We start from the raw sequence: 21,228 nt of genomic DNA on the forward strand, positions 1-21,228 counted from the left end.
TCGGGCCCTGATATTACAAAGAAACTAGCCAAATTCAGCGGACTCATGTCTCAACATTGCCTTTTTCATTATATAATCCCTACCTAAATTCCAGTTGATTCTTCAACATGCCTCCGGTATGCTACTGAATTTTAAGGTCCATGAGGACATGCTCATTGCTGTATCTTTAACACCATCATCTAGAACAGTGGTACTCAATGTATTGGCTCAATGCATCAATAGATGTGTGTATGGAAGATAGGTGTACAAAGCCACATTGGTCTGGTATACGGTGCCTGCTCCTATTTCCCACAGCAATTTGTGATTCTTTCTGTGACAGGTCCATTTCTCCATCCACCTGCCCCCTGATAGCTCTTAGTCATTTAGTTCAAATGATCGAGCTTTGGAAACTAGTAACTTATTAACTAAACCATTGCACCATTCACTGTTTAGTCTTAAATTAATTTGGGTTAATTCTTAACTGTTTCCTTTCTATACATGTGTCATTTAATGGTTTGCCTTTATCTGATTTTCCCCAATTTCCTGTGCATTTGTGGTTTTCTACAGGAGCTCTCTACCAGAGGCCTCAGGCAGCCACACCAAACAAGTGTGGGCATCTAAGTTTTCTAGGAGGGCCCTCCTGCTGCTCTGGGTCTCATCTGTCTGGGGTCCATCCAGACTGTCCACCCAAGGTTATTTATGCTCAAGGAAGAATGCCCTCCCCAGAGCCAGTTCTTTGGGAAAAGAAGAATTGTTGATATAACCAGAGCCCCAAAAGAAGAAAGATTACTCAGCAACAGTTACAGGTTGGTGACTTACCTTTTTCTGAGTCCCTGAAAGCTATCCATGTTTGCTTTCTTTCCCTACAGTGTATTTTCACTAAAATGACCTTTGGAATAAACAGGAAAGAAAGATTTTAAATCAGTAGAATAATCTTCATGGGGGACTGAGAGTTTATCCATCATTGATTCCCCAACACCGAGCATAGTGCCTGATGTGTAGATGCTCACTGTTTGATAAAGGATGGAAAGAAAGGATGGAAGGAGAGAAAGAAGGGATTGGAGAAGGGGCATGAATGGAAAGAATGTTAATGTATTATTATCCAGAAATAATGTGATAATAAAATAGTAGAGATTTCAAGTGAATTAAGTACATTATCACTGACTCCTAGAATCAATAAAACAAATTAAGCCATTTTACAAAATGAAGGTGTGTTTATACAGATAAAATGATAGAAGACGGCCAGAATGAAAAGAAATGTACTCTTTGGAACTTAGTCATAAGATAAACAGCAGTGATCGTAGTTTAAGATAAATTCAGAACTCTATTGTAACAGCCATTTTGTTCTGTCTATGCCAATTCTTAAAAGCAGATAAAAACAACCAAGAACTTCATTAATGGATAAATACAAGCTGATCACGAAAGTGATAGTGTTGACTGCCACTGGTTGGTTTAATATATTTAGAAAAGGTCAACTAATTAGAAATGATGTGCCAAGGACATTTACAGATATCTAAGCTTTCTGCTGTTGAGGGGTATTAACTATATATTAATTTAGCAAAGCTCAGAAGTATGTAATTTTGTGTCAAGGAAAAACATCTCAGTGCAAGAAAAAAAATACAGGAAATAAGCTTTTTTTTTTTTTAGTATCGGTTGTTCATTTATTTGTGCTCATACAAGGCTATGCAGTTCAGGTCTAGCAAGCCAACTCTAAATGACACATGTACTGCAAAAGAATATGCCACCATGGTGGAGGTAGAAGGGGAATAATGAAGACATACAATTTATAAAATCAAGATCTCAAAACTAAGAATATAGGGAAGTTCTCAATCTTAGGAAACATCACCATCATTTTATGTTATTTTAATTTGGGGAAAATAAAGTGTAACCTAGGAAAAAATCTAAAACCATCCCCGAAACAAATTCAGAGAAACCTCCCTTTTGACAACAGCTTTGCAAAGATTGTGCTAATAAGATGTGTAGTTTGGTTTGAAGGATGTGCCAGAGTGATTTAAACTATTGTGATCAGCACAGTTATATTATAAAACTGTTGATAACGTGACTAACAACAACAAATTGATGCACCATCTTAGGTGCAGTGTTTTTCCCCAAAGTTACAATGAGATGGTTCAGGCTCTCTCTGTGCCATCCAATCCACCTGTGAAATTAATGAATGCAAGAGTTCAGGGGGTCCCAAACTTCAGCCAGTAATAATCTTTGCTGTATCTTTTACTACTTGTACTGCTGTTAATGTGTTTTTTTTAATCAAATTATGTTTTTTAACTTAAATATATTTAAAAAGAAACTTAATGAATATTGCCACCTAGAATCGTCTCAGGCATTCTTTGGAAAATATTTCAGTAATATAATAATAATAATGATAATAGTAATAATGATGATAAGACTATTTCAAAACTAATTCTATGAAATACAGACATATTGGTAAAGAAGAAATCAGAATCCTCAGAGCTCAGGGAAAGTGTTGGGGCCAATCATATGCTCAGATTACAGTTTGCTCTCTGTGGTCTTATTTAAGAGGCAAGTTAATATTTACATGACATCAAACTTCAAAGTCTAGGCATTAAGGAGGAAAAGAGTGAGAGAGAAAAATAGTTTGTGTCACTCCCTAGCTCTTCCTTACCCTGTGGAGAGGTTCCAAGGGGACATCAGGCCACAGCCCCTGGAGGCAACCAAAGTGGGGGAGTAGGATCTTATCTTAACAGAGTTCAATAGTTTGTATTTAATCATAAAAATGTATCATGCTAAAATACAAGTGCTACTTACGTAGCAATTATTATTGTTGGTGTTTCATTATGACTTTAAATAATAATCTTCTTTTCTTGATGTGAAATTCTTTACCTTACTTTTTGTAGCAATACAAGCTCGGATCCTTTCACCCTGATACTGTTGGTTTATCCGAGAGTGCTGTAATTGTAACAAAGTTGGACATTATTTATCTATATGATACAATGAGCATCATTATTCTTTCCAAGTGTTATAGCTTTCTGATTCCTCCCTCCTGTGGGGGGTTTTTCACTTATTCCTGAGTTTTAAGCTAAGCCAACTTCATACATGACACCAGCAGGGTGGACAAAGGATGAGGTCTTGCCAGATGGGCCCTGGACAAGACAGCCTTCCAGGCTTGCCTCCAAGGGAGCCTCCATGCCTGCGGCAGTGGTAAACAAGCGCCCCCCTGGAGGGAAGCCCTACTTGCATTTTAAAATCCTGTCATGGGTATTTTGAGGTGCATGTATTTAGGTACAGAAATGTTCAGTCAGGCTCCATAGTTGACAGGTCTGTGTGTTCATAAAGGGTATCTGAAAGACAGAAAAGGAGGCTGGAGAGAAGTTCCCCTCAAGTGAAAAGGCAGGATGAGAGTTTAAGTAGCTAACTGCCTGCTTCCTCAAGCAACGGGAGCATAATTCTCACCCCTGTGGTGTGGGATGCCCATGGTGACTTCCTTCCCAAGTATGGAAGTGGGGCAGGGAGTAGCTGCAGTGGAGAAAGCTGACAGACGTGACCTCAGCAAGGGCAGCATCAGCCGTGATGACCTGTGTTGCCAGCCTGTAGGATGTCCCTCAATGTGATGTGATGAAATTAGTCTGTGATCTTCCTCCCCAAAACCTAGAGCCCCGGTCTAAGCATGAGAAATACATCAGACAAATCAAAATTAAAGGAAATTCTATAAATAATTGATCAGTGCTCCTCAAAATGTCAAGGACATCAAAAACAAGGGAAGTGTCAAAGCTACCACAACCCAGAGGAGCCTGAGGAGACGTGACAACTAAGTGTAATGAGGCATCCTGGAGGCCTTCCTGGAACAAAAGAAGGACGTTACTTAAAAACTAAGTAAACCTGAATAACACATGGACTCTAGTTAAATATAATAGTGGTGATTAACTAATGATGACAAAAGTGCCACAACACACTGAGCTAAGGTGTGAATGGGGGAGCTTGGGTGTTGGGTATGTAGGAACTCTCTGTACTGTCTTCTCAACTTTTCCATAAATTTAAAACTAAAAGAAAAAGTTTGTTTGAAAAAAGCTAACTTCCCAAGAACCACTCTTTGGAAAACTGCAGAGATTTTTTGTGACTTCCAATATTTTCTGAAAATCCTACAGAAGCTTTGTGACCACTTCCAGAACTAGGTTGTGCCTCTGGTCGCTGTTACCCCAAGATAAATGAGACAGATTCCAGGTGTAGAGTCCAGTGCTTGAAGTTACTTCAAGAGGAGAAAGCTGGAAGGAAAGCAGGGATAAATCATATAATGCACACATTCATTCATTCACACACCCCTGCACTAAAACAGTGACACCCTCTCTCACGGTTCCTCCCTCCAGTCGCCTTTCTGGACTTCTCTGTGTCTGTTCATCCTTAAAGGTAGTGTTTTTCATACCCTTGCATCTGTCCTACATTTCTCCATCCTGGGCTTCACCTACCATTTATTTGCCAGTATTTCTCTGATCTATAAATCGGTCCACCTAGCTGAAGACACCCCAGGCGGATGTCCCACGTGCACAGCGTGCCATGGTACGTGGTGCTCCTCTAAACTTGCTGAGCCCACTGCTCTCCTTTTAATCCTGCATGTTGTGAATGACGCTACCACCCCCTCAGCCACTCAGATCAGGAGCTCGCCTGCGGTGAACTATCCCACAAAGCCCCTCAGCTACCAAATTGTCCCGATTCTACCTCCTAAATGTTTCTCAAGCTGAGCTCTACTCTCCTCCATCAGAGCCTCCCTTCACCTTCTTATCACATCTCCCCCCAGAGACAGCCTCAGTCCCCTCACCAGAGCCCCACCTCCAGCCCGCCTATCCCCACCCCGCCTGCACAGGGGTGTCTCCCAAACACAGACCTGACCACCATTACTCCCCTGCTGACAGCGCTCCAAGATTCCCTGTCACCCCTGGAGCAGAGGCCAGGCATGTCAGCTGGCACACAGGTCCCTTCATGATTTGCCTCCTCTTGTGATTCTTATCTCATTTGCCGAGTTCCCAAAGTCACCTTCCTCTTCCACCATAACTGGGAATTCCCTCCCCGTTTCCTCCATGTCCTCCTCCTCCTTGGTCTTCGGTCTTCTGCCCAAAGCCTATTTGGGAACATTCTCTGAGCCTTCGGGCCTCAGCAGGAGCTCTGCAGGGCTCCTCCTCAGTGATTTCGTAGGTGTCCTCTCCCAGCCCCCTGTCCACCCCACACCACGCATAACTCAGGCATTGCACCACATTGCATTCATTCATTCATCCATTTATTGGCTAGTCTAAATACTAAAATACAGCAGTGAACAAAACAGAAAAAAATAAAAATTCTGCCTTTGTGGAGTTTTCAGTCTTTGCACACTCTTTGATTTTTCTGTCTCTCCCTTGCGAGCTCTTTGAAGTCAGGAAATGTTCTTATATGCATCTTACATATTTAGCATAGTACATCGCACATAACTGGTGTTCAAAATATACAGATCGATACATGAATAAAGGCTCTGGTTTTCATTCCTCCCATCCTTCTTACCAACTCCATGACAGGATTAGGAGAAACATCTTCAACACACTGATGAAAAATAACTGTACCATATCACTCCTTCCCTCCCCAAATCCTTCTCCCATATACGTTCCTCCTATTTCCCTTTGAGTAGTACAAGTTTAGTGACTTGTCTACATGTTCTTCTCTGAGGGTCTCTACTTGCCTCTGGAGGGGGCAATGCTTATACAATCAGAATATCATCGATGCTGGTGGTTTGTTTTTAATTTTAAAAGTCAAGCTCCAGATGGAGCACAAACTGTTTTATTTCTGGAACAGAACATAAAAGTTATGAACCTTGGTGCCATGTAGCAGTGATAATAAGGGGGCCAGAGGTTAGGGAGGGGGTGGAGGAGAGCAGAGGACAAAGCGGGTTGATTTCCTCGTCTACAAAATGGAAATCACAAGAAGCTGCCTTACACCGATGTGTCAAGAACTAGAAAATTATACTTCAACCTCTCTGTTGCTCTTCTTTTTATTGGACAGCCTTTGGTACTGTTGGAATTTTTTTCAATCAGATGCACATTGTATTTATGAATTTTAGAAAACTAGTTGGACTAGGAAACCGGTGGAGGGGAGCTGGATGTTTCCTGTGAGTGGGGGGCGGCACAGTCGTCAGGAGGCTGCTGTGACCTCCCGCCCTGCGTGTGTGCCCCGGCGCCGGAGAGTGGACGAGTCCAGTGTTGGCCGCAGCCAGTGACCTCAGGGAGATCCGGCCTTCCCGTCAGCGCTGAGTCACCGGCTGACACACTCTCCTGATTGTAAGGCCACCGCGGGTGCCATCTCCCCTCAGGCCCCGGAGCTGCAGGAGCAGATGCCTGTGGAGATGCTGGGAAGTCCAGCACAACCTCCTGGAGAGCTCCTCTCCCCACGGGGGATGTGTGGTGGCTGTCCTCCTTCCTCTCTGTCGCTTTCTCTGTTGATGCCACCCCCATCCCTCCCATGGAGCTGTTAGACAGAACACAGCTTCAGGAACTCCAGGATGAGAGGGTGGCCACTCACCACCTTGTCCAGGGGCCTTGCGCACAATACTAAGACTCTTTACGCCTTATTCCCCTCAACGCTCTCCCGTAACAAGCCCTCCTCATGTCTCTGCATTCTTGATTATGTAGGGGACAGATGGACAGAAACAGAGAGAGAGAGAGACAGAGAGCTGGCTAACCCAAATGTGTCACCATCAGTTTGTGTCTGGCGAGGGAATGCCTTATACGGCCTTGCCCGTGGAAGTTTGTAGCACTGGGGCTCTTTCTTCAGGGCGGGCCGGAGTGCAGCCTTACCTTTACAGTTCAGCTCCTGTGCTCATGCTCCGAGAATGACTGAGTGTGCATGTGCGTGCATATGTGTGTGTGGCACTGGATGATTTTGGAGAAGTTTCACCATAAGGCCATTCTCTGAATTTCTTGGCCCTAAGTGTGTTGTGGTAAGCTGAGGCTGAGGCTGGGAGAGAGTTTGGGGTTTCCCTTTCCTGGATTTGGGCAGAAGGAGAAAGGTCTGAGAAGCATGGAGCTAGTCAGAAACTGCTCTCACTGGCTGCTGAACAAGTGTCTGCTGATCATGTGTTCTTGCTGGAAAGGATTCTTCTGGGAAGGCTCGTGAGTCAGGACCCCCCGAGTCCTCAGCTGGGTGACTTCAGATGAGTCATGGTGCTTCTTAAAGCCTGATGAATCAGTGGAGGATAATGCAGCTTGCCTGCCCCGGTCTCCAAGGCCCTGACCCTTTTGTGAGGAAACTGAGCCTCGGGGAAGTGTGTCACTGACGTTTCCCCGTGGCTGACCCTTTGCCTTTCCTGCAATCCATGTCCAACACCACATCTGAGCAGCTTGATGTCTGATTTTTGCTCTTACCGTGTTTTTCTTTTTCTAATGGTTTTGTTCTCCTTAGTTGAATCATTCAGGGCTCTTGATGGTCTCCGAAATGTGTTGAATTTTCCTAGCCTGCCATTCAAATTCTGGCTCTTTCTTATTTTCCCATTTGAAACACCCTCTCATCCACCAAATTCATCAGCCAACCATTCCCTGAATACGCCATGGACATTTCCACCCTTGCTCCTGTTTCTCCTCTTGTCTGGATACACCCCACCCCTTGGATTTTCCTGTCTCTTATGTAAATCTATTATAAACCTGCCTAAGTCCCACTGGCTCTGTGGAGCCTGCCCCAACTGCTCAAGCCCTAGCCACTCCTCCATCTCTGAGCCCGTGGCCCTTACTGTACCTGTGACACCTGTGCACTGGGCCAGGCTCTGGGGGCTGGCTGTCGGCGTCTTACCTGCCCTGCCTCTCCTTTGTGCTGGGGACATGTCTTTCTCTCACTGTATCCCAGCACACTGCCAGAACACGGGGTGGGCTGTCGTATATCTATAATATGTAACAGGTGCTCCTTGATGTTTGCCCAAGATAAGGATGAAAGGATCTGCCGCCATGAGCAGGGCGTGGAGTTCATCCCCTGAGCCCTTGTGTTCTAGAAGAGCCTGCAGCTGAGAGTGGGAGGAGGGGTGTGGAGAAGAAACCCGGAGGTGTCTCAGCTTGTATCTCTTCTGTATTGAGGCTTCAAGTAACAAAGATCTGTGCTGAAATTTTGAAAACCACTGGACCGCACTATTATATCCAGCCTTAAAGTGATAAATAGTAGGAGAAACTTATGCTCACCATTGAAAAGTGTGCCTGTAACACTGAGAAACCATCAGAAAAGGAAGACTTTGGTCCAAAGAGTGGGCATTTTACATAGTACCAAGAAAAAATATCTGTCCTGTAGAAAGGGATTTTTTTTAGACAAGTGAAGTTGCCAAGACTACCTAAGTTCTCAAAGTTTGCATTTTGGGTCACAAGGGGTCACAAGCGATTGGAGCTCTGAAGTGAGTCATCTAAGTGAGTCTCCTCTATACAGGTCTTTATAGGACTTTGGAGCCCCCAGGGGACAGTGTGAAGCCTGGGCCTCGTAGTTTTGCTCCATTAAAGCCTTGTTCTGATGCGAGAGACAGAACTGAGTCTGACTAGCTCAGTAGAAAGGAGATGGGGTAGTGTAAAGTCACAGGCAAAGGAGACCTAGGATAGTGAGTTGGGTGCAGCCAGGCACAGGAAATCTGAAGGGCCAAGGCATTCCCTGGCTGATTGCTCACCCAGGCCTACCACATTCCCACCCCTCTCTGCCCATCTCTATTTGTCATCGAGCTCTGTGTGCTCATGGTGGCCCCAAGCCCAGAGTCTACAGGGTCTCCTGCCAACAGACCCCGACTGGCTGCCCCATCACATTGGTGAGAGGGAGACCCTGGGTGGACTGGTGGGCCACTCCCTGCCTGAGCAGTGGAGAGGGAGGGGTCCCTATGGGGTCCACAAGCACCAGAGGGGGCAGGCTGACTGCGGGAGGTGAAGCGGGGGAGCCTAGGCTGCCCAGGGCAAGAGAAGTGTGGGTGGGATGAGCTTCTGGCCTTGCAGAGCCCCTGCGTGGCATTCAGGGATGCAGAGATACAGGGCACTGCAGCTGGCAGGAGTTTTGAGCACACACATCCCCTGTGCAGGCACAGTGATGTAGCAGTGGTTATTTTTACTGTCAGGTTATATCGAGGATTGTAGGCTCTTGCTTCCTCGAGAGGCTGCAGCCTCGTACCCTCCCCAAGGCGTGGACTTTGCAGCCTAAGACGGCACCTGGTTGGCCAGTTTCTCAGTTTTGGCACTAGAGGAAGTCAGAAACTATGAGGCTTTCATTCCCAGGGCAGTTAAGTCTTACATGAAGGGTAGCATCTAAAGTCAGCTGAAAACACATAGAGTCAAAATGTCTCTTGAAAATCCTTTAAGTCACCCTTAAACTATGGGGCACATACATCTCAGTAAACCCAACACAGCCCGTTTTTCCTCTAGCACCAGAGCAGACCATGTTTTTTTTGGCTGACACCCAGAGAATTTGGTTGGTTTACACTCAGGGGCCATGTTTTATGAAAAATCTTTAAATATTAGATCCACCATTCTTAATTAGAGCCACATGCTACAGAGGCCCATAGTAGCTGAGCACCCCAGGGACATGCAGGTTCCTTCTGTGGCATCTCCTCATAGGAATGTGGGGGTAATAGCCAAGAACATTACGTCTTGTCCCTGGCCTGCCTTACCCTGCCCCTCTCCTCCCCTGTCCCTCTGCCTCTCCCCTTCTTTCTCTTTCCCTTTCTTCCTCCCTCCCTCTTCTCTCTTTCCCTCTCTCTTTCTCTCTCTCCTTCCTTCCCTTCCCTCCCTCTCTCTTTCTTTCTTCCCTCTTTCCTCTCTCTCTCTTTCTACCAAGGATATATGGCTAAATTAATTTCAATAAATTGACATCTGAACTGATATGTCACTGTAAAAGCACAGTACTTCTGTCCCCCCACTTGGCACTGATGCATCCTTCTCCACACACAGATAGGTGCTCTTGCAGGCAGGGACAATGTCTTGTAGTTTGCATTGTCTCCCCAGGACCAGCCCCAACCCCAGACACCACCGAGCCCAGCTCTTTGCACATGCTACCTCCTGCTTAGATTTTCCCTGGTTAACTGGTTGATTCTAACCCTGTTATGTTTGGTTCCATCGCAAGACTAGTAAACCTTAACTAAGGAGAGAAAAGGGTGCACGAATACAAAACATCTAACTGATTTTGAACAATTAGCTCACTGTAGAAGGCTCATTCTTCAGATCATCTCCCTAAAAATGAGAAAATTGACTGAATCAGTGGTCTTCAATTTGGCCATTGTAAGAATCTCCTGGAGAAATCAGGTTCAGAATTAGTGGCACGGGGGAGGTCAAGTATCTGCATTTCTGACACCGTGGCTGCTGCTGCCATGCCCCCCCACCCAATGTGGATGTTACCAGTAGGCAGGACCATACTGTACTTCACAGGAAAGGGCTACAGTTGGAGAAACAGCCCAGCTTGTCACACATGATCTGAGGATAATAATACTCTCAGTGCCTGTTAGGTAGATTTGTTGTGAAGCTGAAAATGCTTAATATTTGTAAAGTGTTTAGGACAGTGCCATACAAAATAAGTGCCAAACAAGTATGCTTAAAGAAAAATCATTTGTAAAATCCCATGCCAGTTATCTGCCAGTGTACTCTACTCCTGCATCTCTGAAACAAATGAAATCAACTTCCTCAGATGAGGGTGAAATCTTGGGTGGAGACAGCTGGAAAAGAAAGTAAGCTTGAATGTCTCGGGATTATTTTACCTGCCAGGAGCATCTAGACCACACCTCCTGTCCCTGGCTGAGGCTGAGCTAGAAGAGACAGGAGCAGTCCCCACAGGCATAAGCCTCCCCTGGCTGCCGCTGTGGCCACCTGCAGCGCATGAGCCCTCCCCTCCCCAGGGCCCGGCTTGCCCCATGGATCACCTCCCAGAGAGGTCTCTGCTGAACTCTCTCAGATGGTGAACCCCCCAGGCTCCATCAATCCCATTACTCTTTTTGTTTCATCATGACAGTTATCACTATTTAAAATGATCTGATTTATGACTATTATTACTACTTTATTTATGTCTTCCACACTAGCATGTAAGCATACCTGTCTCATTCTCTGTCTACCCCAGTTATCTAGCACAATGCTGGACACATAGTAGAGGCTCCAAATATTTGTTGATGGCATGTACCACAACAGTCAGAGAGCATGGAATGGAATTGAAGGGGACAAGGTAACATGTTGTGTCTGTACTGCCTACCATCACCTTTCTATCTCCTGTTACTGGGAGCCTGGAGCTGCTCCCAAGTGCTGGAGGCTGAAGGCAGACTGTCCTGTGTCACAGGAGTGGGGATCCTCCCAACCTTGCCCTGAAGACTCTTGGCCCTTGTCTGACTGCTGGCAGATGGAACATTTGTCTTAAAGTCTTAGCTAAGTGCAAAGGTGCTGGCTGGTGCCTATATAAACCCTCTTCCCAGAAGTGTTTGCATACTCTAGATGGGAGGCATAAAGCCCGAGCCACTTGGGCTTCCCAGCCTGAGCAGCTGGCAAGCTTTTCAGCTTACTTTCCTTGACCATTTATTGTAAAACTTACTATTTTATATATCCCAGTGGAACATGGGCTGGGCATCTTGGTAGCTCAAGTCAAAGACAGAAAATTCTTAATTGGGGGTCACTGATATATTTATAAGCACAACCAACACAGGCTTTTGTGTAGTGTTTCTCCCAGGGACCCTGTTGGCATTTGGGCTGGGATGCTACTTTGCAGTGTGGGACTTCCTCACACACTTGGACATTTAACATCCCTCTTCCCTGGGGAACTAAATGCCAATAGCCCAGAAGTATTTGTGAAAACCGAAAAAGTGCCACTAAGTATTTTCAAATACTCACTTGGGGTGAGACTGCCGCATTTGACAACTGCTAATGAGGGAAAAGTAAGTTGATTAATTTTACCTGAAATGTGACAGTTCAGCTTCAGGCTGTTTGGGCAGTTTTAAAAATTAATTTGTAATTACAGAAGTAATCCAGTCTCTTTGTAAAAATATATTCTAGATAAAGCTGGTCTCCTTTGACACCACTTCCAGTTTTAGTCACCTCTCCAGCTCTCTGAGGAAATGCGGGCACTGAGAGGGTTCCTATCTGTCTAGTCCCCTTTCTGTATGTTTCCGTACATGTGCAGAAACCCACACACTAGAGGAGTGTTGTGGGTGTGTGTTTGTATATTCATCTGCAACTTGAAATTTGTCACTCGGCAATATGTGTTGAAGATCTTTGCATGTCAGAATACGTAGAGATGGCTCATCCTTTGTAGCGGCTGCACGCTATTTTGCGGTGCCGAGGGGCCTCTTAGCAGAGAGCTAAGGAAATCGCTAGCCTGGATGAGGCGTTGCCTGCGGTCTGGTCACAGGACCAGATTAGACAAAAGCTGAGGTCATTTTGAATCATTGCCTCCAACCCTGCTGCTGTTCACAGAACAAAGCAGTGCCTTGACTTGAATTTGGAAGTAGACTCTGTACGCCTGGCTATTTTGGCGGGTGTATAAACCCAACTCTCTGTGTCTCCAGCACGAACGTGGATTCATTTCCTTCCTTAGCCTCTAGCATGCTAGTTTTTGTCTAGAAGTTCTGGTTCCAACAGAGCAGGTTTGAGGATTGCCTTTGTCTCTCAACCAACAAATGTTTAAAGAAGAATGTTTGCTTCTATGGGTAATTAGAGGTCTATAATGTAGTGCCTAATATCAGGCACTCACCCTTATCTCTAAGTCCTACAATGGTCCTTCACAGTAGATATTATAGGCTCATTTTTATAGATAAGGAAACTGAGGCCTACAGAGATTAGGTGATTTGCCTAAGGCTGTTCAGTTAGTAAATTGTAGAGCCAAGACACAAATCTAGGGCTTGCTGTCAGATGATAAATTATAATACTATGAATGTATTTGTTTATTCAGTAATATTGATTAAATATCTATAACGTGCTGGAAGTGGTACCCAGCACTAGGAATATAGCAGTAAACAAAGCAACAAACAAAGACAAGATCTCTGCCCTCATAGAACTCACATTCTAGTTGGGGAGACAAATACATACTGTAACTTAGGGAATGTTAAGTACCATGAATGAATGTAACACAGGCAGTGAGTTGTAGAACGGTCTTCTTTAAAAAAGGGTCTTGTTGGATAAGGCCTCCTGGAGAAGGTGATGTTCAAGCAGAGACCTAAATGAAGCAGAAGAGCAAGCCATGCTGAAATCTCAGGTGAACCAGTGTTGTAGGCAGAGAACAGTAGATGCAAAGGCCCTGAGATGGAGCATACCAGACACATTCAGGGAGAGACAAGCAAGACAGAGAGAAAGATAGGAGACAAGATCAGAGAGGAAGCTGGACTCTGATCACTTGAGCTTTTTAGGCTTTGGTTAGGACTTTGGATTGATTCTGAGTATGATAAGAAGTCTCTGGAGAGTTTTGAACAGGACAGTGGTATCATCTGGTCAGATCTTAAAGAATCGTCCTGGATCCTGTGTGAAGAAAAGATTGTAAGTTGGGTAGAGTAGAATCAGGGACATAGGAGGAAGCAAATATAATGGCTTAGGCCAGATTGGTAAATTGTGAAAAGGGTAAAACTGGTTGGATTTGGGGTATGTTTTGAAAGTGGAACTGATAAGATTTTTTAATGAACTGGATAACCTTTAAGGAAGAAGAAGAAGAGTTTAGAATGATGCCTAGTATTTAGCCTGAGCATCTCTTTGGAGGGGGTATACCATTTACTGAATTAAAAAGACTGGTGTGGGATGGGAAATCAGGGAGCAAGTTTCAGGAGGGTTGAAGAATCAAGAGTTTTATCTTTTACACATTACAATTGTGATGACTGTTAGACCCGTAGATGGAAGTGTTGAATCAGCAAATGGATCTATTTGGAAAAGAGTACCAGCTAGAGATTCAAATTTGGGGGACAAAGTTGTGGGGCTTAATAGGCTTACTGGGGACTGAGTTAACTGTTCACTTGGTTTATTGCTTACTATGTGTAGGTCATGGTGCTTTGTGCTTAGAGTAGAACAGTGAGCAAGACAGACCTAATGACTCTTCTAAGTGACTTGCTCTGAGTCCAGTATGGTCTTGACTTGTTATTAGTAAACTTATTAAATGTGTAGATAGAGGCCTGAAGGACCTATACTTAGTTCAGTAAATAGTTATTAAATACCTACTGTGCTAGAGACTAAGAAGCATCCTAAAGATGATTAAGAAGCATGTTAAACCTCAATAAAAATAAATAAGTAAAAATAAACTCTACTCCAATGCAGTTAATAAAGAAGAAGAAAGCACCCTAAGAGAGCCCACAGAATGGGAGAATGCTTGCAAATCATATTTCTGATAAGGAATTTGTATCTAGAGTATATAAAACCCTTACAACTTAATAATAATAATAAGAAAACCCAAATTAAAAACTGGCAAAGGATCCAAATAGACATTTCTCCAAAGAAAATATGTAAGTGGCTAATAAGCACATTATAAGATGCTCCAATCATTCACCATCAGGGAAATGCAAATCAAAACCACAATGAGATACCACTTCACACTTTCCAGGAGAGTTATAATCAAAAGGACAACAACAAATGTTGGCAAGGATGTGGAGAAATTGGAACCCTCATATATTGCTGGTGGGATTGTAAAACCATAATGCCACTTTGGAAGACATTTTTGTAGTCTCCCAACATGTTAAACGTCTCCCCTATCTGACCCAGCAACTCCACTCCTGGGCATATACCCAAGAGAAATTAAAACATTTGTCCACACTAAAGCTTGTATACAAACACAAATGATTATATACACATGCTGTTCATAGGAGCATTATTCATAATAGCCAAAAAGTGGAAACAACCCAAATGTCCATAAACTGAAAAATGATAAACAAAATGTGGTATAGCTGTACAATGGAATATTATTCAGTAGAATTGCCTGGGAAGCGAGTTTAAAGTGAGAGTGGAGAGCCAACGGCAGAATTCTGTGAAGCTCCAATACTGAAAAGGCAAGTAACAAAGGAAGGGTCTGTGAAGAAAACAGATGGTAGAGAGTAGAAAACAAAAAGAGAGTTGATATTAAGGAAAGTAAGGGAGGACTTAAAGAAAGAACCACTTAATGGAGGCAAATGCGCACTCAGGCCCTTGGCAAAAACCAAAGCACAGCCACCAAACACAGCAGACACCTGGCCTGAACACCCTCGCTGTAAGGACATTTCTAAAACAACTGAGGAAATTGGAATGTGGAACGTACAATATGGTACAGACATATCATTAATTTTATTAAGTGTAATATGATTTACGGGTAATCATAATAGGAAATAGGAATGTAATAGGAAAATAGGTAATGTAATAGGAAAATGTTCTTGTTTTTAAGAAATGCATACAGTTATTTCAGGGTAAAACGTCAGAAAGTCTGTAACATTGTATAATAAGTCAGCAAAAAAAAAGGATGAAACAATGATGGCAAAATGTTAATGGTTGTATCTAAGTAATGGATATGTGTGAAAACTTAAGAAAATCTAAATTTATCAAAAAAAACAAAACCTTTTAGTAGAATTCGTGCCTCATATCGAAAATTACTGAATATCATAATTCTTCCAAGTGGTAAAGATACCTCAAGACAAATGCTGGGCATAGAAGCCACAGGGCATAAATCTGCAAAGAAGTAAAAAGCTAATCTTTTCAAACAATATTGCTTCTCTCTCACCTACCAACTTTACATTTCCCTGTATGGCCCCGGAAGATGACTGGTTAGCCAGAGACGGGTAAGATTCCTCAAGGGAGGAACAACCTAAGACAGGCACAGTGGCAGGGGGGCCGTCAGGTGATAAATTGGGGATCAACAGAGGTGAGGCTTAGAATCTCACCCCCCCTGTTTTGAGAGAAATCTTCTGCATCCGTGGATGTTTTGTTGCCCTTGTCTAGCTTGGATTAATACTTAGTCTGTAGGCACACACTTGATCATCTACATTTGCCCTCTTACAACACTAAATTATGTTTTCTACCTTCCTATCTTGCATCTACCTACCACTTCAGCATTTTATTTAAATAAATAAGTAAGGGAGAAATGTGGGATTCACATATAAATCAAGTATAAAAATCAAATGAATAATCATATCTGATCTGATTGTTTATAGTTCATGATGCATGATCAAAACTGAAAGTTTCTGTGATATGACTGCCCTTGCACTGTTCACCATGTAAGAATTATTCACTATGTAAGAACTTGTTCATCATGTAAGAACTTGTTCATTATGCTTCAGAAGATTGGAGACTGTTGAGAATTAGGCTTGGGGTTGATTAATGGTCGTGCATTGAGTCCCCTATACAGAATTTTATTGTTGTTAACAATTTATGGTTAACAACCATTTGATCAATAAATATGAGAGATGCCCTCTCAATAAATAAATAAATAAATAAGTGGAATGGATGGATAAATAAATAAATAAATAAGCCTGAAAAGAGGCTGCCAGATTAGGCAGTTAGGAGAATGCTGGTGACCCTGGAGAAAATGGCTGTGGTTTAGAAGTGGGTGTGTAATATCCAGATTGTAGGGGATCTGAATGAGATTGGGGAATGGACATAAACACTCTCACAGGAAGTTTGGCTTTGAAAGACAGGAAACTAGAGAAGGCAATGCAGTCGTATGGAGTTTCTTTTTTAATGGAACGATTTGAGTTTGTGTACAGGCAGCAAAGAAGCCAGTGAGAAGATACAGACCTAAAGTGAGAGAAATAATCATCCAGGGAGTCAGAGAAGAAAGAATCTCAGTGGGAGCTCAGGCAAAGGAGACGACACTTTCCTTAAGCCGGGGTGGGAGGGAAGTACCTGGTGTAAAGAAAATTTAAGGAAAGTGAACAAACCTGTGATGTTTTCCATCTCCACTGAGAACAAAATGAATGCAAGTATTTATATTTATGATATTGAATGTAACATTAGAAACAAAGCTGCAGAGTATTTCTTGTCAGCTGCTTGCATTTTAGGAATGGCATACCTCTTGTCAGGACTGGTCTAAGGGAACACCCTGGAACTTGATGGGTTGGAGGAAGTTTAGGGCAGGGATGTTTGCAGGGGGCAATAGGGGAACCATCAGATAATGGATGTAATCCTTCCATTAATCTGATTGGCAATCCAAGAGGCAGTTCTTTCCCATTCAAGGAAAAGGTGGGCAATTCACAGCAACCAAGTCCCCAGAAGTGGGGTCAAAGTCCACTTATATCTTATGACTTTCCTCAGAATGCTGGTGGTGGGGGTGGAGTGGGGAGTTCCATGCAAGGGAGCATCCATATGGGGAGTGTCTTGCCAATGGGTTTCAGCCCCAGACAAGTTCACTATGGATTCAATGAGACCGAAAAATGACAATGGAACATTCTTGGGGTGAAAGGGTTTGCACCCAACTTTATTCCCACGATGGCAGGTCAATCACTAGAATCCTGCCCACTCAGGGCGGGTCTGCATGCAGCACGCTGGTCTCTGCCTCTGGGCCTCTCTACCCACACAGCCATCTCAGTCTCTGTCCTCGGCACTGCCACCACTCTAGTCCCTGCTCTACTGCAGCCTTGCAGCCATGTAATTGTACCACCATGTCACCCAGAGCACTGGGCAGAGCTCTTTATATACAGTGAATAGCAACGTATTGCCCACATGTGTGTAGTGAGCTAGCCAACCAGGGCCAGGTGAGAATCCTGGCCACAGGACCCTTCACTTTATCCACAGAGAGTTTGGGGCATGGTGTCAAGTCATAAAAGTCAGTGCAGTGGGGAGAATCAAGGAGCAGACAGAGGGCCCGAGGGATTAGGTGATGACATGAGGACAAAACACCCGTCCCTTTTAGTCAGTTAGACTACAAACCTGGACTCTCACAGGACATAGGTGTCTTACCAATGGGTTTCAGCTCTGGGAAAGTTCACTATGGATTCAATGAGACTGAAAAATGACAGTGGAACAGTTTTGGGGTGAAAGCGTTTATACCCAACTTTATTCCCACGGTGGCAGGTCAACCGCTAGAATCCCGCCCACTCAGAGCAAGTCTCCATGCAGCAAGGTGGTCTCTGCCTCTGGGCCTCTCTGCCCTGCAGCCGTCTCAGTCTCTGTCCTCAGCACTGCAACCACTCCAGTATCTGTTCTCCTGCAGCTGTGCAACCATGCACACCATGTCACCCAGAGCACTGGGCGGAGCTCTTTATATAGAGTCAGTAACAACATATTGTCTATACATGTGTAGTGAGCTAACCAACCAGAGCCAGGTGAAAATCCTGGCCACAGGAACCTTCACTTTATCCACATAGGGATGAGGGAAAGAACTCTGAGCAAGGGGAACCAAGTATGTGTCTCCTTTGGTTGTCACAGATTCTGGAAGATGGCACATAAAACCACTGTACGATGCTTAAGCTTCTTGCCCACACTGTCTTCTGGTGTAGACCAGCCGGGGATGGTATCCTCAGTTCTCTGTCGGTCAAAGCTTCCAGGGCAGGCTGGGGCCACCACAGACATATGGACCAACATCTAGAGCAACCACAGTGGAGCCAGGACCAGGCAAGAATCAAAGTATGACCCTCCTTCTGGGTATAGAATATCTATAAAATCTCTGCTGTAGGCATGGCACAATCTTGAGAAGCTTATGTGACTCAAATTCACTTTAATTGTCTCCATTTTTTTTTTGCCCTACTGACATGTTCCCCAGTTCCACGAATGAGGCCACCATTCTTGTGTCAGTGACCCTCAAGCCTTTTCACCCAAGGACCTCTAAAGGTGGAGGAGAGAAACCTTGTTTCCTGGGAACCCTGGGGGACATGGCTCTCCAAGTGTGACCAAAGCGCAGGCTCTGTTCCATGTGTCCCATTTACTGAGGAGCCCCGGTGGATCTGCAGTCGGCTAACAGCCGAGCAGGCCTCAGACCCATCAGCTGTGGCTATTCTGATATGGACATTTTGAGGGAGCCATTATTCTGCCTACTAGAGCAGCTATAGTAAGAGGCCCTTCTGTCATTCCTAGGGAAGAAATAAAGGTAATTTCCCATCTTCCCAGGAGGGTAGGCAGCCCTGATGTATGTATGTCTACACACTTCTTTTCATCAAGGGATCTCAACTTTACTGTAAATTGCCAAGAGCTCACAATGTCCCCTGGATGCACTACTGAGATTTTTCAAAAGAAAGAAACTGGATAAAACCATGTGTGGGTGGGTTGAAAAGATGAGGCCTCACTCTGGATGGATGTCCAGCTTGGGAATAAGTTCTGGTGGTTGTGGAAAAGGGGGAAGATTCAGTCTTCCTGGGATGGCAGAACATTTTTAAAAAGGGCTTTGGGAGTGTTGGTCAGGGTTGGTCCTGAGGACACAGGTGTGGAGTGACCGGGTCTGCCCTCGCGGATGAATGTATGGGTCCGGACACCTGAAGTTCTACTACCTGAGTGGGAAAAAGGTGAGCTCTGACCCCAGGGACTGGGGGATGTGAGCATTAGAGAATGGTAGAGTTCTGCTGGGACTACAGCTCATTCTGGCCTGCAGCATCTAAGCCGAGCTGATCTCATGCTGAAAGCATAGAGTTTTCTTTTCTCAATCCTAGCTGTCTGCATCTGAGATTCATAGTGCTTCTGTAAATTCAATGCTGACACTCTTTTGTATGAACTCAATATTGGCCCTTATTATGCATGGAGAGTATCCTCCCATCTCCTCCCTGGGGTCCATCTCCTAGCTTCCCTGTGTTGGCAGGGAGAAACTGAGAAAAGCGTTATCAGGGTGTGGTGCATGGGTGAGCATGTGCACCTGTGTGCTGAAGTGGGGAAGGTGGGGCTGGGAGCTTGCACCTCTCTCGAGTGCCCATCAGAGCGCCTAACACAGTAGGTTTTCAATGTTCATTTCCTTCCCCATCCCTCCCTCACCCATTCTAACTCCCCCAAGCCTTGACCCACTGATCATTGTGACAAATGAAAATACCCCCATGGAGATCCCAAAGGCCTCCCAGGAGATAAGATCACCTCCCTCCTGAGAATTTGTGCGCAGAGCCTTTGAGTGGAAGGCACATCAATCCTCAGCAGGGGCTGGGGGTGGCAGTTGCTGGCTTGCTAAACTGCTACGTGGGAAGCAATTTCCTGGAACAACCCCTGACTGAGAGCCACTGCTCCAAAGAGCGACTGTGATTTCTTAGCAGTTGCAGCAATCGCCTCCCAAATTCCTGCTGTTCACCTTGGCCATGTTATGCCCAGGGTGCTCAGGGCTTCTCCATTCGTTCTCCACTGGAATCACAGAGATCTCTAAAAATGCTGGCACTGGGTCTCGCCCTGGAGAATCTGATTTAACTGGCCTGCAAGTCCAACAATTTTAATGCTCCCATTGATTAGCCAGCACTGATAAACAGGAGACTTCTTTTGTGTATAACCTCCAGGCTGATGTGGGGGTGAGGGGTTCTCTGGGGAAGTTTCTGTGAGCACCTCCCCCTTTGATTTGTTCAACCCTTTCTCCTTTTCTCCCTTCTGTCCATCTTTAGTAATTATTAATAATTAATTGTACGGTTCCCTTTTGTCCATCCAAGCTGTTCTTCCCTTGCAACAGAAGGTGAGAATGAAAAAGGCAGCACAGGCTAGCTGCTCCACGTCTCTGTTTCCTCTTGGCTCAAAGTCTCGCTGAGGGAGCAAACGGAAAGGCAGGGAGAGACGCTCAGGGTAAATAGGAAATGAGTCAGCGTCTGGTGGGCTCAGCCTGGCCCACTCCTCGGACCAGCCGTCAGACTTTCTAGAAAGCACAGGCTGAAGGCATCTGTCAAACCATCCTGAGTTTCTGCTAAGGCTTAATGCTCACATCTGAAGGAAATAAGACTCAAGCCTTCTCCACATACCCTGTGGTTCTGAGCATCTCCTGAAGAAAGCACTTTCTACGTGAATATTTTCTTCCTGCCATCTGCCAGGAGGAAGTTAGTGTGGGAAAACAGCCAGCTCAGCACTACCATCCTTGCTTTTTATAAAGGAAGAATCAAAGAGCTGTTCTTCATGATTTGTGATGCCTAGGTTTCAGAGTATTATTCTTGTATATTCTCATGAAATCTGCCAAAGAATCTTAAACTTAGGTGTTTTTGGTTTAAAAAGCCATATAGCTGTGAGCTCTGCATGGCAGGACTGCATGGCATTTATGCCATCATGGGAATTATAGTTGTGCATCCTAGACTGTCTGTTCCTAATTGTTAGCATTAGAGATAAAGTCAAAGAGGGGAAATGATTTGCAAGTTCAAAGGTGGCCAGTTGATGTCTTTTCTGATTGCATTCCTGATGACTAAAAAGTATCATTTCATTGATAGCTGTATTAGCAATAGTTTATGGCTCATTTGAACCT

At 44.5% G+C, this 21,228-nt stretch overlaps 1 protein-coding gene across 2 annotated transcripts in view; it reads left to right on the forward strand.

Moving 5' to 3' along the window:
* Positions 1–482: 482 nt before the first annotated feature.
* Positions 483–21,228, forward strand: part of ZBTB38 (zinc finger and BTB domain containing 38) — a 125,282-nt gene continuing 104,536 nt past the window's right edge. For both annotated transcript variants that reach the window (XM_036877397.2, XM_036877400.2), the window contains exon 1: positions 483–785. The gene's annotated coding sequence lies outside the window, so the exon portion shown is untranslated. The remainder of the gene's footprint in view (positions 786–21,228) is intronic.

This window comes from Manis pentadactyla, chromosome 1 (genome assembly GCF_030020395.1).
Source record: "Manis pentadactyla isolate mManPen7 chromosome 1, mManPen7.hap1, whole genome shotgun sequence".
NCBI lineage: Eukaryota > Metazoa > Chordata > Mammalia > Pholidota > Manidae > Manis > Manis pentadactyla.